Below are 6,409 nucleotides of genomic sequence, written 5' to 3' on the forward strand. Positions count from 1 at the left end.
GCAATTTTTAATGTAATTAATCAGCTGGGGAAGTATGGTGATATTTATTCGTTTTTTTTTTTTTACCCTAAAGCATTTATTGAGAGTTAGGTTTATGTTTTAGACATGCATGAATTAAAGGTGATAGAGAGGATTTTTTCGTCGACTGAGAATCCAAAGACTGTTAGTGAGTTTTTGAAATGAGCACATGCGTAAGAACAGCCCCCCTCCTTCACAGCTCATTTCTAGGGAACACCTCCCAAAACTTGTGCACGAGTATTGGAACACGAGTGTTTGTTTACCACCAGCGTTCGCTGTGTCGTGTTAGTGGATTTATAATGTGGGACTCACCGCAGGTAACTCATAATCTGCAGTTGTTACTCCTGACAAAAACATTGTTATTCGAAAAATATCTGCCAAATACAGTCAAAGCATTTCCGACATTGAAAGTCGAAATTTCGGATATGTTTGTATTTAGGCACGAACTGTATCAATAAAGCTTAGCTATCGTATAGCATTACAGCTGCTAACTTAGCATGCTGAATATGCTTTATTTTTCTGTAAATTCATGAACTCAGTTGTAATTTACTGCGTATTAAGAGCACTGAAGAGCACAACTACAGTACAAGAACAATGTCGATATACCTGAATAACAGTACAACAATAATTATTCCACAAAGAAAGAATAATCACTGTTACCTGTCGAGAAGAATTTTTGTGAACTGCGCGTCTGTCTTGACATCTCTCTGTTCCTTCATTGCTCTCCAACGTTGAAATGTTTCTCCAAGAACGACTCTGGTTAGATTACGTTCTTCTGACAGTTTTCTCCTCTTCTCAGCGACTTCAAAAAAGTCTTTCTTTTGTGTCCTCCTTCAGGTTTCTTCTCTTCCATGGTGCAAATTCGAGGAGGAAACCAGGAGCGACAATGAAAACAAACCGAAACTAAAGACGGCGCCTGTGTAAAGTTACTGGAGCGCGCACGTCTCTCACAAGGAACGTAATGGCAGTGATTGACAAGCCAGAAGGCCAATCGTTTACGCGATGATTGCGTAAACGATTGGCTGATGTTTTTAAGGCCCTACCTCGTGCACCGATGATGTATATTAATATTATTACTTTCAGTGCACCTAATAAATAGTCTTTTATCAGTTAGTAAAGACAGTTTCAAGTAATATTGCAAAAATGTATAAAACAAAACATCCTCTTTAGCACCTTTAATGCAGTGGTTCTCAACCTTTTGCAAGCTGGGCCCCCCCAAAGCTGGTTCATTGCAGTTGGGGCCCCAGTGCCGTATGCAGGGTTTCATAATTACGGAGGTCAGAAAATGTAGTTTGCTAGGGGGGTACGGGGGCATGGTCCCCTGAGAAAATTTTGATTTCCTTAGTGTACATATGTGCATTTTTAAGACGTTTTAAGGCCAAAATAGCTTTAAAACCATGTCAACAAATACATGCATGCACAGTTTTGAGACAGCTTTAATCGCATGCTTGGTAATTTCATGACTTAACTTACAACAGAACACTGGACTGTGCATGCTCGTAGTTTCTTTTCCGCTTTATTTAAGCTATAATAAAGTAATTATGCAGCACCGGCGCATTTGCGCATGCAATTCTTCAGTGCGCGCCACAAGCACAGTATAACGGATGATTGAACAGTCATGTTAATTTTTCTGAGTTTTACCGACATAGCCTGACAACATCTCATCTGACCACAATTCACTGTTGTTCAACTGCCTCCAACTGCACCTTTTCCGCGCTCGTTTGACTTGCGCCGGCCGCTGAGGCAAAGCCGAAATGCGCGTCTGAAAAGTGTAGCGTTTGTTGTGGTCGTAAAAGAGACAGTTCTATATAAACACAGCGTTTTACTTGGCGATGTTTTTTGGTATTTTGTATGCTCTGTTGGTGGTTTGTGGAGTACATCACCCAGGGGATATTTTTTTTATCCCCACCGAGGATAAAAATAATTCAGCAGAGGCAGGGATAGGCTACATATATATATATATATATATATATATATATATATATATGTAACCCCTTTTGTCCAGGTCCTTCTCACCCCGCCCTACGCGGGTCTCGAACCTGGGTCTCCGGTGTGGGAGTCGGACGCTCTAACGAGGAGGCTAAAGGCTGCAACCTCTAGCGTCAGTCGCTAGAGCATCTCTTGAGATCAGAGGAGTGAGGTTTACTCGCACAGCAACTACTAGCTGGCCTCCGTTACACTCACCCCCCTAAACCTCACTCCCATCCGGGTCACGGCACCAATGTAACCCCTTTTGTCCAGGTCCTTCTCACCCCGCCCTACGCGGGTCTCGAACCTGGGTCTCCGGTGTGGGAGTCGGACGCTCTAACGAGGAGGCTAAAGGCTGCAACCTCTAGCGTCAGTCGCTAGAGCATCTCTTGAGATCAGAGGAGTGAGGTTTACTCGCACAGCAACTACTAGCTGGCCTCCGTTACACATATATATATATATATATATATATATATATATATATATATATATATATATATATATATATATATATATATATATATATATATATATATATATATATATATATACAGGGACGTAAATTTCATCTGACAGTAGGGGGGGACAATAAACATAAAATTTCTTAAGAGCAATTTTTGAAGGGGACACAAATAACACAGCCAAAATTTTACTTATAAAGAATATATGTAATGTTACACAGAAGAAAACCTACTATTATTAGTGTAGCATGGAGACTGCCATTATGCTCATTGTTTCTCTTTGGTTCAATGAAAAAACTGACTATATATATATATATATATATATATATATATATATATATATATATATATATTTATTTTTTATTTTATTTTTTTGAAGTTGTTTACAACCAAGTCACCAAAATACGATGAATACCAAAGTCCCTTTTAGTCTTTGTGAATACACACTGAGCATAACCGAACACACAACAGTAAATCTATTAGCCTTATTACAGTTCACATATTCTTATCACAATGTTAATTGTTGTTGGTGTGGGTGACTTATCTTATAATATCCAACAAGCTATTGTAAACAAGCTAGGTAACATTATAATCGCTAAATAAAATCAGTTATCATCTTTTTTGTTGTTGTTATGACTAATTACTCAGCACCGTCAGCATTAAAGAGAAAATAATCACTTCATCCGATGTTTTTGAATAAAATAGCCTTGAGAGCCGACTTACTGGAACTCATCTGTCTGTAGAACTGTTCTCTCCCGCCGGCGCTGCCGGACTTCTACAGAATCTACACACAAGCGAGTGTGACGTGCGCGGTGGACCAAACCACTGTGAGGCAAGGGAGGGGTGACTCAAAATGTTTCTAAACTTAAAACGCCCGTTTGCGTTTGTATTGCTTCACTACTTACATAATTATTTTAAGTTTATATAATTTATGTACAATACTTAGCGTGGTTATTAATTATATATTTTTTTGGGGGGGGACAGCACTCAGATAGGGGGGTCCTGACCCCCCTGTCCCCCCCGAGATTTACGCCCCTGTATATGTATATGTTTTAAACGTAGAATCTGAAACTTCCGTCCGTCATAAAAATGAATTCGGATGGTTCGATTTTCTGCATTTTTCTGCATATTTTCTGCATATTTTGAGGGGTGTTTTTGACAACTGAGAGCCACCAAATAACAAATATGAAAAAACGAATACGACAGTTTTGGACTCAGTCAGGGTGCAAGGACCTTAAACTTGAGTCTTGCGCAGCTTCTCGAGGAGAAATCAAACAAACGAGCGCCGTTTTCTAAAGTCTATGAGCGCAGCACACACAAATAAACTAAACTGACATACTGCAGTTAAATTTCAAAATGTGGTCTTTTTATATTTATAACATTTGAATATATATATATATATATATAAATAAATGTGTAGATAGACAGAGAGGGAGAGAGAAACATAATATATATATATATATATATATATATATATATATATATATATATATATATATATATATTAATGTTGTGTATTTCTCTTTCCCTCTCTGTCTATCTATATATAATTTAATTTAATGATAATAATAATAATTAGTATATACATATTCTAAAAAAAAAACTATAAACCTGAGCCCTACAAACTACTGCTGTCTGAATGTTGCTGTCCGTTAAGTTTTCTAATCTCATTACACAGCTTAACAACGAACGTCTCTGTTAAATAAAACAGTGTTAACAAGCTGATGTGTTATCTCGACCTGTTTGTTAGCTTGATGTGCTGTCAGTAATGATTAATGATCTTTTTACAGACGACTCTCAAAATCTTATCATCGATTTACATGTTTAAACTTTCAGTAAGTCAGCCGTTTACTTACATTAAACAAGTGCAATTTAACCACAATCAACACCGTTTTTCCCTGAGGTAATGACTTGAAAAGAGCTGCATCGCCGCTTTCCGCCATTTTCGAATATGAAGAATCCTCTCCTGTGGCATCACGGGATAGCGCAGCGTCCATCGTATGCCTACTACAGAATTCGGGCGGAAGCAGTAGGTCATCCGGGTACTTCTCGCCTACTGTTTTTCGAATACTATGAATTCGGACATACTACTCGCCTCGCAAACTGTTTTTCACATACTATATATTAGGGAAGTATGCGATTTCGGATGCAGCATCTGTCTCATTCTTGATGAATTGGCCGTTTGAACGAATCGTGAATGAACGACTCAATGACTCGCTTAATAAAACCGCTTATCACCTGCATTTGCGCTCACTATCGACAAACCAATCAGTCCAAACACATTTTAATTTTTATTCAGGAGTTACAAAACTATAGCCGCGTTAACCAATCAGGAACTTGCTCTAGTAGTGACGTGACGTTGCAAGCTGAGGCAGAAATTCGAAACAACAATGGAGGACAAAATCATTGTCGCTGTACATCTTCATACATTTATAGAAACAGGAATAAAAATGATCTTGCTTGAAAGAAAGTGAGTGAGGAGGTCGGACAATCTGATAAGGTGTAAAAAACGGTCCGTACTCAATTTGAGCTATATATACATATTAAGACTACAAGCTAACTAAAGACGACCAATTGAGCTTATTCACTGTAATTTACAACTATTTCCCCACTGATAAGTTGTGTTTATTCAGAGGAAGTGTGCAGAAAGCAGTGGGAGAGTCTGGGACACATAAAGGAGCGGGAGAGCCCCTCTCATGACGCGAATTCACGTCTGTTGTGAAGGGATTTTCACACACAAATGAAGTGAATGTCACGTGCGAATGAAGCGAGTAAACTCAAAGTGTTCACGCGTCCAACTACGCGCGAATAGCGCGATTTATTTGCGCAAGTCGCGTCTGGTGTGAACGCAGCATTATGGTGCGTGTCGGTACACGATACGTTCCACCTGCACGATCCGTTCTACGCGTAGTAGACTCTTTAGAAAACGCACATGTGCAAATGATAATTCTGTTTTGCGATGACCTGCACGATCCATTCTGTGTGTGTGTGTGTGTGTGAGGGAGAGAGAGAGTGTGTGAAGTTTCAAAGGAGAGTATGGTGGAAACTGATCATGTATGTTCATGTGATTGGCAACCACGTAAACACATCGTAATGCATAGCCTAAGCTACATTTAAAAGCATCAAAATAGATGTTAAACACAATACAACTAACGTTACACAAATATGCTGCAAGTTTTGCCGCCTTGCCGTCAAGTGTTTCATTAGTAGGTACCGATAGTGTAGGAAAACCGTGACGTTTTCTACTACGTAATTACGCGCATGCGTGAAACGGATCGTGCAGGTGGAACGGATCGTGTACCCACAGTGCGTTCACACCGGATGCGAATGAAGTGGTAAGCGCGAGTGATTTACATGTTAAGTCAATGCAAAGACGCGAATTGCCATCCTGCGGCGCGATTTGCGCGAATGAGGCGGCACGAATTAAGTGATTCGGGCGTTTGACGCGCTTACCGCGTGAATCGCGCAAGTTGAAAAATCTGAACTTTGGTGAATTTCCGCACCGCGTTAACCAATCAGGAGCTGGCTCGAGTAGTGACGTGATTACGAGCGGCGGCAGAAATCCGAAACACAAATGGATGACAAAATCATCGTGGCTGTCTGTAGATACCCGGAGCTGTATGATACATCTTCATACTTCTACAGAAACAGGAAGAAGCTTGCTGCCTGAAAAAGAAGCTCGCTGCCATTGAAGAGGCCCTCACAGCGGACCCAGCTGAGCTCGCCGGACGGATTCAGCGCCGGCGCCCTCGCAGACTGCAGCCCAGAGCGCCGTCCTCGAGACGCCCGCTTCCGGTCGCCTTCTCAGCGCGTCTCCTGCCGGCATCCGGCGCCACTGAAAAGAGCCTTTTCCCATGGTTTATTGACGCTCTTAAGAGCAAATATCCAGCGGTTAAAATTTCCCGCACTGCGAGTGCATGAGTTTGGCTTCTCTGCACTGCACTCTCCGCTCGCGCCCTCCC

This window comes from Megalobrama amblycephala, linkage group LG1 (genome assembly GCF_018812025.1).
Source record: "Megalobrama amblycephala isolate DHTTF-2021 linkage group LG1, ASM1881202v1, whole genome shotgun sequence".
NCBI classification, from domain to species: Eukaryota; Metazoa; Chordata; class Actinopteri; order Cypriniformes; family Xenocyprididae; genus Megalobrama; species Megalobrama amblycephala.